The sequence below is a fragment of the Trachurus trachurus genome (genome assembly GCF_905171665.1).
Source record: "Trachurus trachurus genome assembly, chromosome: 9".
NCBI classification, from domain to species: domain Eukaryota; kingdom Metazoa; phylum Chordata; class Actinopteri; order Carangiformes; family Carangidae; genus Trachurus; species Trachurus trachurus.
Genome location: NC_139895.1, coordinates 30,042,725 through 30,060,807, shown reverse-complemented (window position 1 = coordinate 30,060,807; position 18,083 = coordinate 30,042,725). Strand labels below are relative to the sequence as shown.

At 41.8% G+C, this 18,083-nt stretch overlaps 1 long non-coding RNA gene across 1 annotated transcript in view; it reads left to right on the top strand.

Moving 5' to 3' along the window:
- The first annotated feature begins 7,602 nt into the window (after positions 1 to 7,602).
- Positions 7,603 to 18,083, top strand: part of LOC310991600 — a 29,655-nt gene continuing 19,174 nt past the window's right edge. Inside the window, exon 1 of the long non-coding RNA XR_014595639.1 lies at positions 7,603 to 7,683. This is a non-coding gene — a long non-coding RNA (uncharacterized lncRNA). The remainder of the gene's footprint in view (positions 7,684 to 18,083) is intronic.

The window sequence follows — 18,083 nt, the reverse complement described above, 5'->3', positions numbered from 1 at the left end:
TATAGAAACAGCAACAGCAGCAGAAACAAAAGCAGAAAAACAGATGAGACTTTAAGAATTTCAAATGTGTTGATCTGTTGATCTGTTCAACTCTTTGTTATAGTAGCCTAGGCTACTGCAAATATATTTTTAACTGATCTGTTATATAACCTGGTGAGCCCCATTGAGGTTGTTAATCTCTCATACAAGGCAGACCTGGCCAAGACCACAGCATAAAAAGTGCAGACAGAACAATGCAAAGTCAGACAGTGAAATCCATTAAGCATATTAAAAACAGATCATTGTAGAAGGAAAAGACATTTAACCGAGCAACAAAAGAGTTTTGATACATGCAGACTTAGGATACAGAAAGAAACGTGATAAAGAAAACACTTAGTTTATATTATTTGATATGTTGATACACTGTGATTTTGCATTTGGGTAAAAAACAGTATTGACATGTTATTTTATTTGTCTATGTAGTTTTATTTTGAAGGAGGTACAACTTCCTGTAGGGTGCGACATGTTGCTGTGTGGATTGAGACTTGTGTCTTAGCTACTTACCTGTCCTTTTACAGGTAAGGACGTGTTTAAAAGTGCTGTTTGTAGTTTAGCAGAGTTCATATAAATTATCACGTTCATGCAGATGGTAATTACACACCGATAGAGTCGTTTAAAAAACTTACATTTAACTTTGCGCGAAGTCATGTGATGTTAGCCGTCTTCCGTGTCTGTAAGCTAGCTCCGGCTGTATCACATGGTAACGTTAACGTTATTGGTCGAGCTACGTTGGGTTAAAGCGGGAGAGAGAGAGAGCCAGCTATATGTAGCCTAGCTCAGAAAATATAACTTACTGTAGAATGGGAAATAGTATTATAATGTGCTTTCTTTTGCTTGTTAATGTTTTATTTACATTCAAAGCAGCAGTTGTATCAGGATCAGAGAGGAGATGAATTTGTGGATGTAAGTTAGTGTTACAGAAACTCAGGCTGGTGAAGATCATATCCACATTGATATTAGTTCATGTTATAGAAAGTAGTTTATTTAAAGGTGTAATGACATGATTGCATCATTTCAGTAATCCCAATGAATATAATTGGTGGAAGACAATTGTCATAGAGATTGAATTTATTTTAAAAGTAATGAGAGAACATGATTTCACGTCAGATATTTTTGATTGTTGCGGGAAGATATTCCCTTTATCTTTCATTATGAATTCATCATGATATATTTTATTTATTTATTTTTATTTTGTTATGAAGAAAGAAGAAGAAAGAAGAATTCATTCAATACAGAAGTAGGCCTAAGCGGAATATTTGTGTCAATCTTAAATAGTTATATCTTCCGACGGCAATCACTTATATAGAGTGTTTGGTCCGAAACACGGGTCTGTCAGTCACTCTGCTCTGCTGTAAGCCGAGGAGAAAACTTTCCTTGTATCCTAAGCTTTATCCAATGAGGAGAGAGAACGGCATGAAGGGCTGTGTGTGCAGCCAAGGGATGCGCGTGAATGTGGTGACGTAGGGACGAGGGCGGGGGCTGCTAACTCCATCGGCTGACAAGAAGTTAGCCAAAACGACCGGATCGCTTACTTTATCCGCACTGATATTGACTCCTTGTGTATTTGCACCTAAATTATTTACAGGATGCAATAATATACAAAACCACTGCAAAAGATCTTGATAACTGCACTGCAGTAAAACCAAGAACCTCCTCTAATTCAGATTTAAGATTATTCAGAAAGGATCCAGTGTTATACAGATGTGGGTGAGAACACACCCCAGTATCAGCCTTTGTTTCATTTAAGAAGTAATCAGTCAGCTGTGTTTATGGAGCAGGTTGGTTTGGTTCAGAAATGACTGAAGGGATTATTGAAGGATTAGTGAAGTTATTTTTCATAAGGCCTCTGTGTCTTTGTGTGTCTGTAACTATCCTGCCTGGTGTATTTCAGGACTGGGTGGAGACGGGCGGGAACGCTGTGCATCCACCAGTTACTAAACGAGTGTAAGTTGCACACACACAGACACACAGACACACAAACACACATATGCAGAGCAGACAAAGCAGAACTGAGTGAACAAACCAGCAGACTGCAGTCAGAGAATCCAATCCACATACCGTCTACAGCACTACACTCTGTACATACACTAACGCTGCCAAAAGGGAGAATCAGAGCATAAATAAGAGCCGGTGCAGAGCTGCACAGGGCTGACTGTGTGTCCTAAGTGGTTGATTGTATCTTTGATGGTCCACCAGCTCTCCATGGTGATTGCTACAGATTGCCAGGAAATCATGCGAAATGTTTTCTGTTTTTTTTCAGTTCTTGTTAAAAAAAGAAAGAAAAAGAAAACTGAGATAACTCTGTTTGCCTTTGTTGTCTGGGTGGATGTACTTAATGGCATGCCTGTTAAGCTTGTGCAGCTGTAATCTTGTTTGCTGAGAATTGTTTTCCCTCCTCTGTGTTATTGTTTGGAAGCCGCAGCGGGAAGCCGTGGAGCGGCGCTGGGAGTTTTACTGGTGTTCTCTGCGTCAGGTGTGTTTTTGTGTCATCATGTCCATCTTAAAGAGCCCATCATGTTGATCCTCAGGCATTCGTGGGATTAGTGTGGAGATCTGGTACAGATTATCCGTAAAATACTGGGACACAGATGATGAGTGTGTTTGTGGGTGTAGGCTTGTCTGTGGATACACCAATGGGAAGAGTTGCTCAATCTCAGCGGCACTGAGGGGAGAACCCAGAGAGGCCCGAAAATAACTACAGTGACCAAGCTGCTTTCTTCTACTCACATGTTTCACAGGCACATGTTGGGGAAAACTGAACCATACAGGTCCACATTTCCTGTTTCCTTATTTACTGAGCAGAACTGTGTTATTTGGCATAGGGAAATATTTAATACTTAAAGCCCCAGTATGTAACGTATTTGGCTTTTTATTAGCAAAAATCAAATATTGCTTTCATAAATACGTATTTCACTGAAGTGGAATCACACCCGCATACAAATGAAAGCTTTCTACCTTAGAATGAGTTGTTACAAGTCGTTACAAATACATAAGTGGGCGACGCACCGAACCGAGGCGGCCATGTTGCATCGCCATTTTTTACGTTGAGTGGCAGCGTGACCGTAGGTAACCACGGAAACTCAGCGGAGCTGTCCGCTCGGGGAGAAAGTTTTCCAGGTAGCGCCTGTTAAAACTGTCACCACTGTGTAGTGTGAGGAAGGACGGAGACACTGAAGTTGCATTCAGGTGCAGTCAGGCAGACGGCCGTCGGCAAACCAACCGGATGTAATTTTACTCAACAAGAGAAAGACGGTAAAACGTGGGTCAGGTAAACAATATTACATCACCATGACAACATATTGTCACACCTGTATTGTTTTGCCTCGTGCTGGCGGACCACTTGTTTACATAGACGCTTGTTTATCCTGTTACATGCAGCGTCTGTTGTCTGTCTGACGTCTGCCTGATTTCACGTGAATGCAACATGAAGAATACGTTCCGATATGCAACCGCACCACTAGATGGGGGGAATTCCTACACATTATACCTTTAAATAGAAAGTTAATGTAACCTTTAGTCAGCGAAAACACACATAAAAACACAAAACGTGCAATTTGTTAGCAACAGTTAATCATTACTGAAGGACGTGGAGCAGGTCTTAGAGGAAAAAATCATATTTTCCTCACAATTAGTACCAAATGACAGAGTTATGTCCTGTAAATGTTTGCTTAGAAATTGATTGATGGGTTCCAAAAAATTAAGAAACCCCCCAAAAATAAAACTCTACCAAATTTCTAAGTAATTGAGACACTTTGTTTGTGGAAAGACATATTCCTGTTGATTTCACCGATAATGCTGCAATTCAAGTACAAATCTTAAAGACGGACAGCTTAATATTGGACATATAAACCCAAAAATATGAGTATGGATAGGCCCTCCAAGGAGCAAGTAATAAAATATGAGGGTCACCCTGAACTGTTGGATATTTTGTTGAAGAGGATTATTGGACTGAAAAAGAAGACAGATGGGCTGTTGTGTTGTTACTGTGATACTGTTACTGTTTTTTTTTTTTTACCTCTTTTTTGAACTTATAACCGTAATGTTTTTTTTTTAAAGCATGTGCAGGACACATGTTGGTTTAACACCCAGTGTCATTCACATGTTCACACTTTAACTGGATTAACACGTAACAGAATTTGACATATGACAACTTTATTTCATTTGTAAAGAGACTTCAGCTGCTTGTATCACTGGGGAAACGTCTGTCTGCATGCATCAACTTGGGTTTCATGAGAGATTCAGTTTATTACTGAGCTGTCACATGCTGTCATTCCTACAAACAACAAGAAAAAAAAAATCATATTTCAACTAGACTCACTTAATGTTTTCTCCATGTGCTCTCTTCCGTCACCGTTTCAAGAGATTAATTCTTCTTTGAAAAAACTATGATCATTCATTTTGTAGATGGCTGTCTGCATACCTGTTGTATCCCCCCTCACTCAGTAAAGTTTCTCTGTCGCTGTATATCAAACCTACGACCGTTTCTGTTATGGATGGTGGATGCGAGACATTGTGAAACAGACACCTTTACCATTTGGCCGAGGGACCGCCTCCACCTCAATATGTGGGAGATGATTAAGGAGTTCTGCAATCAGGACTCCTGAGAGTTCCTGAGAGCACACAGATCCCAGGGGGCTTCGAGACCCAGAGGAGGGAGGGCAGCCAAGCCGTCTGCTGATGATTCATTTTTTAATTTTTTTTTGTGCTCCATCATCTTCTCTCTCACAGGGCAATCACTCACATCCTGCTACACACTCACACACACACACACTCAAAACCTGAGGATACAAACATGTGCATAGATGCAAAAATTGACTCACGCACACATGTGCACATAGAGAAGTGAAGACAGTCCGTCAGACAAACACATGTAGGCATACACACACACACACACACACACACATTCTTGATTTGCAGAACCCTCTGGCTTGGTTTCACTGCCTTCACACAGTGTTGCCAAGCCAGCTGTGCGAACTGGGTCTGGAAAAGAGAGGGAGTAATACAGGTGTGTTTGTGTGCAAGACAGACAGACAGACACACACAGACAAAAGCACACAGATCTTTCAAGTCTGTTGTTGCAGAGGGAGCTACACATATTTTCTGGAGGTGTGCAGAGTGCCGTGCACGCCGGTGTGTGCACGTGCTGTCTGGAATAGCTCTCAATGTAAACAAACCACAGAGAGGCCGGTCCTGGCAGGGAGGTTGTTTTGAGCAGTCGGGGACGTCACTGTGGTTTTTCCACACACAACGCTCTTCTTCAGACTCCCAGCCGTGGATCTCCTCCACCTCGCAGATAGGTGACCATTCTCCAGTTTGCTTTTCGCACAATGTACACATAAACACTGGCCACTTGTTCAGCGTACTCATGTGACCCGCACACCTCTGCTCTGTTCCCTTTTTGGCCTGCTCGCAAAGGAGCTATGAACATGCTTTGACTGGATGATGGATGAGCCTGGCAGATTCTAAATATGCCATCCAGACCTCAAAGTTCAATCCATAATGCACCTCACTTCTCTGGAGCCTGGCTGCATCTGGTTTTAATGTGTGGAGACCCCTGCCAGGATAAAGAAGACAGTCCCTGCAGCTCCTTCTCTATCACCACCAAGCATCTTCTCCTCCATTCCTTTCTAATCTCCTCCTCTATAGAGATAGATGGCCCAACGCTGCCACCAATCACACCACGTTAGCCCTGAGGAAAAGCTCTTAATGGCTGCTTCTAAAATGGCTATTACTCTTATCATGTTTGTAAAGTATTTTCAGACACTTGAGGCCATTAGAAAAACACTTGCCCCCTGGCTGGGGGTTGAGCTTAACTTTGGTTTGACAGTTATGTGTAAATGTTTGGATGATCTGGCAGCAACGTTTGTCCATTTGGGTGAACTGGCACAGCATTTCACTGATATCATTTGAAAGGCTAAATTGGTCCTAAATGAAGTAAAAACAAAAAACTCTGGAACCAAATGTGAAGAACCTATTTGGAAACACAAGCTAACAAACTGTTTACAAATTGTCCATAAAGAAGAACTATGCAGGGTTTTTAGCTTAACCAAACTACATTTTTAGACAGCTTTGGAGTAATTGTGATGGTTTAATAAATGGCATGTTACATGTTACGAGGAAGAATGGAGGCTCTCTGCCTTCCACTTAGCGTCTCTTGGCTGAAAACCAACCTTGTAAGATCCAGGTGTCCCAGCTCTCGTCTCTGTGTGCACCACATCACAAACCTGCCCCGTAACCCATAATCTCTTGTTTATGACAGATAAGACTACACAAATATACACATCGTAACATTGTATATGATAAATTACAAAACGTACCTATTGATTGATTTCCCACTGGGTTCGTTGTAAACAAATGCACATGGCCAGGAGGAGGGTTATCAAAACAGCGGAAAAAGCGACCAGACTTACATAGTTCCCTTTTAATTGACTGAAACCATCATACCATAAAATAGGATGACACCATTAACAACATTTAGGTCAAAGATTTGTTAGGTACAGTTTTATTTTGTGATATAGGCCTACCCCCTCTGTTCCTAACTTTTTAAATACAGCTAATCCTGATAATAAAAGCTGATCCACTTTCTTTCCACTTCCAGAAAGTTTTCTTTATGAACTCAAGACACACAAAGCTGATAGGAGCAGAGTGAATTAACCTCTATCTCTGTCACATAAAAATGTCAGAGCTCCAGATCAGCTGATGTGTGTTTCAAAAACTTTGTCCTCTGTCGCTGTGTTTGTGTTAACATGTATCATCACAGCTGGACAGGTGACAGGTCTGACTGCAGATAAGCTGATAGGAGCCGATCGATCGGAGCCTAGGAGGCGATTAAAACCTGTCTGGACTGAAGAGTGATCTGACACAGCATTGCCAGCAAAAGTCCAATATTGGCAGGTCTTAGCAGCTTTAGCACTTCTTGATGACAAAAATATGGCAAATATTTAGCCGACAGAGCAGTTTGGTTTGTAGAAATTAGACTTTTGTGATTATCATATCTTGACTTTTTAGAAATCAGATTATTTCTGTTTTTGTTTATTATATGAAAGATTAGATCTTAAACTTCCCATTGAACAGTGTTTTATCAAGAATCTTTTTAAGAAAACGATGCAAAGTTTAGACTGTGCTCAGTGGAAACTTGTTCACCCAATACTCAGCGGTGTTCCAGTTAATCTGTACCAGTTTAAATCCTCTTCCCAGCACTTTTACAGGCTCTGCTGCCGCGTATAAATATGAATGAGCGTCTTGGGGTGACCAAGTTGTTTTTCACATGTTCTCCACAATTTCACCAGTTATAAATCATTGTCTGGAGCTGATCAGTCGGTGTGTTGCTCGGTGCGGTCGACTCTACACACTCTGTGACCTCCTTACTGAGACTTCCCCGAGGCTCCGCAGCTGTTGACCTCGCATGCTAGCAGCTCATCTACTCTCAGCTGTAATCAGTGATTCACCTGAACGTCGCTTCCTCTGACATTTTCGCTTCCTCGCAGCTTTGTGTGAACAGCCAATAGGTAAACAGCAGAGCGGCTTTCGTTTAATGTGTAACAGTCGGGTGCGAGACAGATTGTTTTTTTTCTGACGTGTTCACTGATGCAGATTTAGGTTATGGATCTTTATGATACGTGTATAGATCTACATTCTCTCAAGGTAAATATTCAAAGGTCATTTAAACGCATGAAACGTCATCAAAAAATTGACTTTGTGTGCAGACGGTCAATAGTGAGTCGCTGGTTTAGATATGACTGGCACACATGAGTCATAGAGCTGTCGGCCAAACGCCAGGGAGCCGGAGTGTCAACAGTTTTCACCCTGAGAAAAATGAAATGTGGACAGAGATACAGTCTGTGCTTTGTGTCAAGTGTGTGGATTCCCTGTGTTATATATTGACTAAACAAGGCGTACAGTGGTCACAGGGAGAGCCAGGCTCAGCGGGGGAGCAAACACAGGCTGGCGAATGAGCCTCGGAAGACGAGAAAAGGTCAGCGCAGGGGTAGAGCACGGAGAGATAAGAGCTGTTTATGTTTCTGGTCCCATTCATCTCCATTCAGACGCATTCATCTCTACACTTAGAGAGAAAAGGCCCTGCCCTTTGCCCCGCTCTCTGCGCTGTTGAAGCATAAACAAGCTCCACTCTCGGGTCCTGACAACAGCCCCGTCTTGTTTGCTCTGTGTGTTTGCTCAGGCCTTGTGGTTTGGGTTGGGAGTGTGAGCCGTGCATAGGTAGTAGCAGAGGTAGCTCAAAGCACCAAATCAAATGCAACAATTTCGAGATTGATGTCAAGGCGACAGCAGCTCACCACAGTAACATAATATTTATGACACTCGGATTAGACTAAAGTGATTTGAGTCCAAGTTGTAGGAAGAACAAACAAGCCGTGACTTCCCCCTCGGTGACAGAGGGATTTATTCTCCGCTATATATTTTCACTCCAGCGCTTCCTCTGCACCGGGGATAGTTTAATCTCTGGCTGTTTGATACACCAAACGTTCACCTCCAAGTGATTTGTGCTTCACTCAGAGTTCATGACTTGTCTCCAGCCGGATTGACAGCACCTCTTATGCTTTGCCATAAGAGAAGGTTGTGTTTCCCATGGTACTTTGTGTTTGCCTTCTTGCCTGCAGGGATATAATGACAAGCATGGACCACCCATGTCTGCTTTGGCCTGAGTGTTATTGAAGGAATTCCCCAGCTACAGTGTGTGTGTGTGTGTGTGCGTGTGTGTGTGTGTGTAGGTCTCTGTCTCTCTGTGTGTAAAACCATAAGCTGAAGTTTATGTTTGCATGCTTGTGCTTAAGCCAATGTGATGAACCTTTATTTTAAAAGGCTGTCACAAAGACTTAAAGTGATTACACCACAATAACTGATAATAGATCTTTTTCTCCTTCGTTATCCTGAACAAACATTTATTCAGAAGTTCCTTTGAATATTGTGCTGCCAAATCTAGTTAAAGAAGTGTCCATGGCAACCAGCCTTTTTTTTGTAAATGGTCTATTTAGCATTTATAAATGTATAAACAGGTAATACGTGTTAAAGGAGACAGTTAATCTTCAGCTTTCGAAATTTGCTGCAGTTATTGCAACAAATCATTATAACATGATGAGACAGTGTCTGCTTGGATGTGGATTGTAGGGTGGTCTTGTTTAGTTAAATTAATAAATATGTTATAATGAACAATAATTAAGCAATATCACACGAGAGGGAGTGCTGTTGTACTGTATATCAGCACGGGTGTGATTCGGTCGTAGGCACGAGGCCGCAGGCCGAGTGCCGCAGATAATCACACCCGTGCTGTACAGTAGCATAAACTGATTGGTTGAACGCAGCATGATGTAAACATTAATAAACTCAGTAACCAATCACACAGGCAACTCCATGTTTGATGTTCAGGGACTGAACACGTGTGATCACACAGCAGTGAGTGTCGGGCGAGAGAAGACACAAGGCGCTGCGTTCATATTAGTTATCAGTAAATGGCATCGGTGCGTCATTTGTTAGTACTCGCCGATACCGATGCCAGCATTTTAGTGCGGTATCGGGCCCCCTACCGATACTAGTATCGGTATCGGTGCAACACTAGCTGATATACAACCTACAACAGCACGACCTCGAGTGTGATATTGCTTTTATACAACAGTGCTACGAGCGCATTTTAGAACAGTAATAAACTACAAAAGATTATGATTTGTTTGTTTATTCAATCATTTATTTGGCTCCGCCAACAGAAATAGTTCCGCAACTGGAAGGGAGACAAGGCTGTTGCCAGGCAACACATAAACATTTCATACTAGCTACATAGTCAGGTGCAAATATGACTTGACCCTAAAAAAATTCTAACAAAAGGTTTCTCAGTTGTTTTTTATAGTATTAGATGTCCTTAATAACATACTAAAAGTTTACCAAAATTTGAGCACTAGAAAGGTGTTATTTTCAAGATGGCGTCCAAGATGGATAGGAAGCCTGAGGAGACACCAGAGGTAAATAGGGTAAAATTTTTAACTAACAGATATCACCATGAAACTTCCCAAGTTTATCACTCACATTAAGACAAATATTTTTTGTATTACAAGTTTTGTCAAATTGTATGTTTAAATATGTAAATCTCATTAAATATGCGCTAATTTGCATACATTTCCAGAACCGAAATCTGAACAATGGATAAAAGCCGCTTTCAAAATTCTTGTTTTATTTTGTTGACATACTAGAGTCAGAAGTTTTTACAGAGGGGATTTTGGATATCTCTCTTTATCACTCTGTAAATGAGAAAATACTGTCACCAGCCCTAAAAATTCAAGTTGGTCGTGTTTTTAGGAGTAAAATGTTGTATAAATCAGGCTATGAATGATATATCAACAATCCCCTCTGTAAAAACCTTCAGAATATAGAAAGGGATCAAACTGGAAGGTTTGGTGTCTGTAAGTGCTGCTGAAGTGGAGATTTCGGACTCTTATACAACATTTTACTCCTAAAAACACGACGATATTTGAATTTTTAGGGCTGCTAGTATTTTCTCATTTACAGAGTGATAAAGAGAGATATCCAAAATCCCCTCTGTAAAAACTTCTGACTCTAGTATGTCAACAAAATAAAACAAGAATTTTGAAAGTGGCTTTTATCCATTGTTCAGTTTTCGGTTCTGGAAATGTATGCAAATTAGTGCATATTTAATGAGATATTGCCTAATTTACATATTTAAACATACAATTTGACAAAACTTGTAATACAAAAAATATTTGTCTTAATGTAAGTGATAAACTTGGGAAGTTTCATGGTGATATCCGTTAGTTAAAAATTTTACCCTATTCACCTCTGGTGTCTCCTCAGGCTTCCTATCCATCTTGGACGCCATCTTGAAAATAACACCTTTCTAGTGGTCAAATTTTGGTAAACTTTTAGTATGTTATTAAGGACATCTAATACTATAAAAAACAACTGAGAAACCTTTTGTTAGAATTTTTTTAGGGTTAGGTGTTTTTTTTTCATATATGCACCCGCCTAACAAGCTTTTCCACCGAGCTGCTTCCAGTGCTGGTTCTGGTTCGGAGCCCGTGTCTGATTAGCACCGGAGCAACAGGACCAGCGTGAAGACATACAGAGACGTTATCGATACCGTATTACATTTGTTTATCTGCTATGTAATCAATATAAACACAGTTGAAGCTAAGTAGCTGAGCTACGTGGCTAACAACAGCTAACGCTAATATCAAAACACATCACCGTCAAAACGTAGTTGCCCCGCGGCGATTTTTTTCCAGCCGTGTTTAGTAGAGATTTATCTCCAATGAGACGGACCAGGTCAGGTCCAGGTTTAGTGTTCAGGTCCGTTTCTAACTGTAGTAGCAGCAGAGAGATGGGGCAGCTCCTGTATGGGGAGCGTAGCTCTGACTCCTGTCCAGTTAGCACTCATGGAACGTCTCTTGTCCAATCAAATTGCTCGGTTGGGACCGGTCGGAACTAACTGTTGTATAATATGCTATAATGATAGTGGTGAACACACTGGGGCATCATGAATTGTCCTAATTTGTCTTAACAACTACTTAAATCTCCAGTATGTAACTTATTTGGCTTTTTATTAGCAAAAATCAAATATGTCTTTCATAAATACGTATTTCACTGAAGTGGAATCACACCCGCATACAAATGAAAGCTTTCTCGTACCTTAGAATGAGTTGTTACAAGTCGTTACAAATACATAAGTGGGCGACGCACCGAACCGAGGCCATGTTGCATCGCCATTTTTTACGTTGAGTGGCAGCGTGACCGTAGGTAACCACGGAAACTCAGCGGAGCTGTCGGCTCGGCCTGTTAAAACTGTCACCACTGTGTAGTGTGAGCAAAGACGGTTTATAAACCAAGACCTTTCATGAAGAGTCAGCTTCCTGTATGCATGTCACGTGGGCTTCTGCACGGCCACGCCCCTTTAGAGAGACCAGAGGCAGCTTGGAGTGTATTGATTCCTATGGGACAATTTAATGTGAACACCGATTATGGTCGGGTCTTTCTCCCCACAGTCACTGAAGCAAATTTTGGACTCATTTTTCACAAGCCACATCTCTTCTGAACAGTTTGACACCAAAATGGTAATTTTCAGACGGAGAGATCCGGAGAAAATCCACTTTGTTCCAGACCTGTCTCTGTCTCTACGACACACTCTCGCGAGATTTGGCACCGATCTCCTAGGCAACGTCAAACAAACGGCCGCGAACTCCCGTGAAAATGATTTAAATTATTTTTGTCATGCTAAATATTACTGTTAGTAGTGTAAATATTTAATGTTATCATAAGAAAATATAAATATCTCACTTTCATCTACCTAAAAATTGTATAAATCCACACACACGTTCACAGACGAGGTGGTGACGGTTGGCCACGCCCACTTAGAGAGACAGGAAGTGTATACCATTTCATATCATTGGAGCAGCCGCTCATGGAGTATCTTTCCATTTATTCAATATCTTTGGTGTGAGGAAGGACGGAGGCACTGGTGTTGCATTCAGGTGCAGTCAGGCAGACGGCCGTCGGCAAACCAACCGGATGTCATTTTACTCCACGAGAGAAAGGCGGTAAAACGTGGGTCAGGTAAACAATACGACATCACCATGACAACATATTGTCACGCCTGTATTGTTTTGCCTCGTGCTGGCGGACTCTTGTTTATCCTGTTACATGCAACGTCTGTTGTCTGTCTGACTTCTGCCCGATTTCACGTGAATGCAACATCAAGAATACGTTCCGATAAGCAACCGCACCGCTAGATGGGGGGAATTCCTACATATTATACCTTTTAATAGTGTTTGAAATCATTTTAATGTTTTCCTAAACTTATCAATAACCAATTTTAAGGCATTTATAATAATGTTTACATTTATTGATTAATCAGATACATGTGCAAATCATTCACAGACAAGTTTTTTGTGTGTTTATAAATGTGTGTAAAGCTCCAGACAGCTTGCTTTTAAATGAAGTGTTTTAGAAACCACTGTAGACACATCTGTGACAGTTGATTGCAGCTATGTTGGTTTATGTTATCAAGCATTAAGCCTCTACACACAAGTTAAGCTTCATGGGTGGAGTGAGTCACAAGTTACTACGGTAAGTGCCAGTGTGTTGTGGGGAAAATGAAAGTCTGTGATTTGTGTATATACGTACAGTGATTGTTGCCAAAGTCGGTACATTTGGTCGGTACAGTGTTACATGCACTATTGTAGCTCCGATGACTCTGTGTGTGTGTCTTGTCACAAGCAATCACTCTCTCTGAAGAGTCAGAACTGAGACACAGGAGGTCCTGGGTGAACAGGAGATTTCAGCCCATTCCCCAGAGGTCAGAGGATCTGCTGTGCAGGACAGTTTGCCGTGGCGACAAACCACATCCTGACTTGGCTGGTCTCCAGGGCAACAAACTGCTGTCCATGTGTTGTTTCTGCAGCTTCCACTCCTTACATGTGTTTCCAACTTGTTAAGCATCCTGGGCAAGACGCTTCGTTCAGCAAGCATTTCATATGGGGAGGTTCACTGTAGATACCGGCCAATAATACAACAAATAGGTATTACTGTAAGTTCTTATATAGAAGCCCAGGCTTTCATTTGCTTCTACTGCCGAGCTGACCCGGCTTATATTTGAGACAGGCGTCTATATGGGACAGGCTTTTATTTAATTTTGAACAAATCTTATGGAAAATACTCTCAAATTGTTCTGTTTTTACAGTTTGAAAGAGCAAGAAAAGGAAAGAGCCGGATCTGGAGCACGCATTCATTTAGAAGTTTAATCAGCATCGATTAAACTTCTAAATAAATGCGTGCTCTGGCCAAAGACTGTACATAGTCTCCGGCTCTTTCCTTGGGCCAGTCGGAGTTCTCAGTGGGCTCTGTCGGCCCAAACAACACGACTGGACACACCAGGGGCCTCATTTATCATTATGGATACACTTTTTTTTACACCCTTTTTGATAAATGAGCCCCCAGGTTGGGTTTTTCTTGGCCTCATTTGGGTCCGGGCTTCAACACCTGCGGCTCGGACCGGGTTGCGTTTTAATTTTCAGGCCCGTTGAGAACTCTAGCACAAATTAAGCAGCTTAGAAACTGCTCAAACAGGTGATCACGGGTTTTGAGAGGTTTTGTACGTTCACAAGAACTTGCAGAAAATAGAAATAGACCCGGCTTCTAATTGAGACCGGCTTTTATTTGCTCAAACTTGGAGCCAGACCCGGCTAGAATAAGAGACCTTTGTGTATTTGAGACTCAGCTTTTATTTGAGAATTTACAGTACGTATATAATACTACAACAGTGTATCATTGCTGTACTAGTCTGTCTTTGAAGGACACAGGCTTTTTGTTCAGTGTTTCTTGTTTGAGAAGTCACTTAAAATGTTAGAACAGAATTTTATGATTCACACAAAACAAATTTCCTGGAGATTCTTGATGGTTTCACTGAAGGTGCTGTGTGCATGTTAACACCAAATAAACCTCCTGAAACTGTGTTTTACGTTGGCTCTGACAGGACATCAGAAGCTGAGGTGAAACTGGAGGGTGAAGCGTCTTGGATTTGCTGCAGGCTTTGAACTTTTGACAGCAAGCAGCAGGGTTTATGGAGAACTGTGCGATCGATACCACTGGCACACGTTCACATCAGAGTCAGCTCCAGACAAGACCTGAACACAAGATGGAAGTGTCATTATGATTTATGTACATTTCCTTGCAAAAGTTATGAGTTAGTTGAGCGTCAGAAAAATGTAAAAATGCCAACTCAGAATCTTTCTCCGTAACAGTTTGACTCATCTTCTCACTCACTCAGTCTTGTACTCAGTCACCTTCTTTCTGTCTCTCTCTGTACCCCCGCATCTTCTTTTTTCCGTCTTCAGTCTGACAGTACCTCTTGAATGAAGTGTTGACCTTTGAACCCCTCCTGATGGACCTCTTTTCCCTGATTGACACTTCCTTCCCCGCTCTCTTCCTTCCTGGCCCAGTCCGGTCATGTGAAGTGGGTGGACATATTTGGAGACTGGCTCACGATCTTAACGTCTGCGTGTCCATCTGTGGTTTCCGCCGCCGTCAGATGTCAAACTTCATACGTGCTTGTTTGTGGAAGACTGCAGATGTTAGGAAAAGAAGACAGACTCGATCGGGTCCCTGCATTACAGTCTCATGTAGAACTGGAGGTGTCTGGAAAAGCCAAGTAACAACATGAAAGCAGAGCAAATTCCTCACATTTTTCCCATTACATTTTCAGCTCAAGGACCCAGAGTGAAAACCACTTTGAACCCTTGAAAGAATTCATCCTGCTGGAGAGCCAGGCGGTCATCTTACCATCCCATCTACAGCCACTTCATGGCTTTCCTGGTCGTCTTTTAAAAAGACAGACAGACTGTAAAATGATCAGAAAAAGGATGAGTGCTCAGAAAGCCTTCAGGTTCATGCTGATGGCAGCCTGGTGAATCAGACTCCCAGTGACACACACCGACAAGGGTTTCTTGTTTTGTGCAGCCGCTGTTTGGCCTCCAGTCTTAGGGAGGAAACTCTTTTCTGCAACACACTCATTTATGCACACACACACACACACGCATCTCTGAGCTGTTGCTCAACACAGCTGTGTGTTTAGATGCCCGTGTCTCAACCTGTACACACACACACGCACACACATTAAAAACAAACACACATACATAGAAAGGCAACAAACCAAGACACACCGAGTGGGCGTATTTGCAGTGCCACACCAAACTTTCTTGCCACGACTTGTTAGGCTGAATGAAATGAGATGGCTCCTGCACACGTATACAACATAATAACACGCGTGCACCTTTAAAACGCTGAGCTCAGAGATGTACAGCAGGTTAACTAATACGTGCATTTATTGCGTAAAACCCGAACTATAAAAGATGTTGGGTGGAAAGGAAAACATGATCTCTACAAACACTGCGTTGCTAAGAGATTCTTTGCTTGATTTCAATTAATGATAGTACAGGATGACTCAAAGTCAGAACATCCAAAATCAAACAAACTCATTAAGTATCAGTGTCTGAAGGCATGATCAGTATGGGAGGAGCCACATATAACAGCCAAATGAAAATAAACATGAGGAATCCCAAGTTCTTAAAATCTCATTCACCCTCATGGCGTATTCCATAAAAGTATGTTTGTTTCCGTGGAAGCCAAGCTAAGGTTTAAGGGAATTAAAGTTCTGCGAAAGATACCTGTAAACATCTGTCCTTGCAGGCGAGGGTGTAATAATAATATGATACAGAGACTCAGAGAGGATGTATCATTTCATTTTACAACCTTATGACTGATATTTTTTACTGTCTTAATTGTTAGTAACCAGTGACAGGCTTAAACAAACTAAGAGCACAAAACAAAAACACAGAGTGGGAGCCTAGTAACGTGTTACTCCTGGTAAATCCTGGTGCTTAGAATGTAACAGAACATAAAACACATGAATCTGATAGAAGAGGACAGCTGGAGATAAGCACTTCCTAAACCTGCCCAATTTCATAAAAAAAAAAAGCAAAACAGAGATGAGTCATGTGTTGTATCTATTTTTTGGCAGTGTAGTGATTTGTAGAGCTGAATCGTTTAAACATGAGCAACACTATGATAAAATATTGTGTTTATAGAGATTTTAAAAACAATAAGCTCATGAATCCGAGCTGCCAGGAAGTTAAGTTTAAAATATTGAACAATACTGAAAACAACTGGATTTAAACTCTGAGATTTCCCTATAATAACATAACATATAGAGGGCATGGCATGACAGTTAGTCTATGGCTACAGTCCCAGATGTCTTTTCTTTAAAGCAAGTCAACCTGTGTGACCTGTCTGATTTGGGCTAAGTGCAACACATGTAGTGACTCACTGAGGAAAAAACATGTTTGTTATCTTTGCTTTCTCCTCTGGTGATACCAGACTGGAGCCGTCACCCCACCAGCCACCAGGTACACAGAGACATGTGAGTCACTGACCAGTATGCTAATTCTGTTTTCAAGCCCTTCTGTGACTTTCTGGCACTTACTACAGTGGCAAACCATCTGGTACAAACTAAAAAAAAAAAAAAAAGCCTACAATTTTCTGGAAATATTATTTAACCAGGTTGGAACTTGATCCTCTGGTGTCCCGTCTAGACAAACCACTGCAATTTGGTTTCCTAGAATTCATCCTGGAGTGATTAAGGGGGCAGGAGATGCCACTGTGGCCCACTTTTACAGGATGTGATGGTTCAGGCTCCAGCTCCAGCCTGGTTTTGGCATCCCATCTTCTCAGCTGTGCGTGGCTGGACCGAGGTCACGTCCTAACCGCTGTCCCACCAGTCCACGCTGACCCCGACAAACCTTTAACTGGCAGCTGGCAGCAGCAGGACTTGAAGCCGCTGCGGTGCTGCGGCGCTGCCTTCTGGTGACAAGACTGGCAGACGGGTACAGCAGGTCACAGAAGCGAGAAAGCTGTTTCCTCGTCGGCCCGTCACGGGTCATTTCCCTCCACAATCGTAATATTTTCACATTGACTGTACCCATTAGCCCCTGAGCATCCAAAGAGGAAAGTCATAATAAGATTTGTGCATATGTAAGCTATAAAGAGCCTTGAATGTTGTGGCAAGTGCAACTCTGCCGTTAAACCGGGGGCCCTATTTGAGTTGGAGAGGAGGGATTTGAAACGATGTGTTTTTATTCGCCGCACAGAGCTGTGAGCCAACTGGTCCATTTTCCACGATCCACTTTCACAGGCCGCTTTTATCCCTCACAAAGCCCAAATACCGCAGAGAAAATGGGACGGGGCGGAGTTCAAACGACAGCTCAAGTTTTATGTTCAATGGAATTAGAAATGACTTTTTAAATGCCACTCCGTACGCGCTGCTCTACTGTAAGAACTCGGTTAATGAATTTAATGTGCAGTTTTTGGCATGGGATGTTCATTTTTCATCTTTGACTGATTAAAAAGTTGAAGTGATTTATAGCTGCAGAGGGAGTCTGGGTTGTTTTGTCATGTGGGCGACTTATTATGATTTTAGTTCCCCTCATCTGCGTCATCAGCAACCGTATTCATCGTATTGTTAAATGTATTGT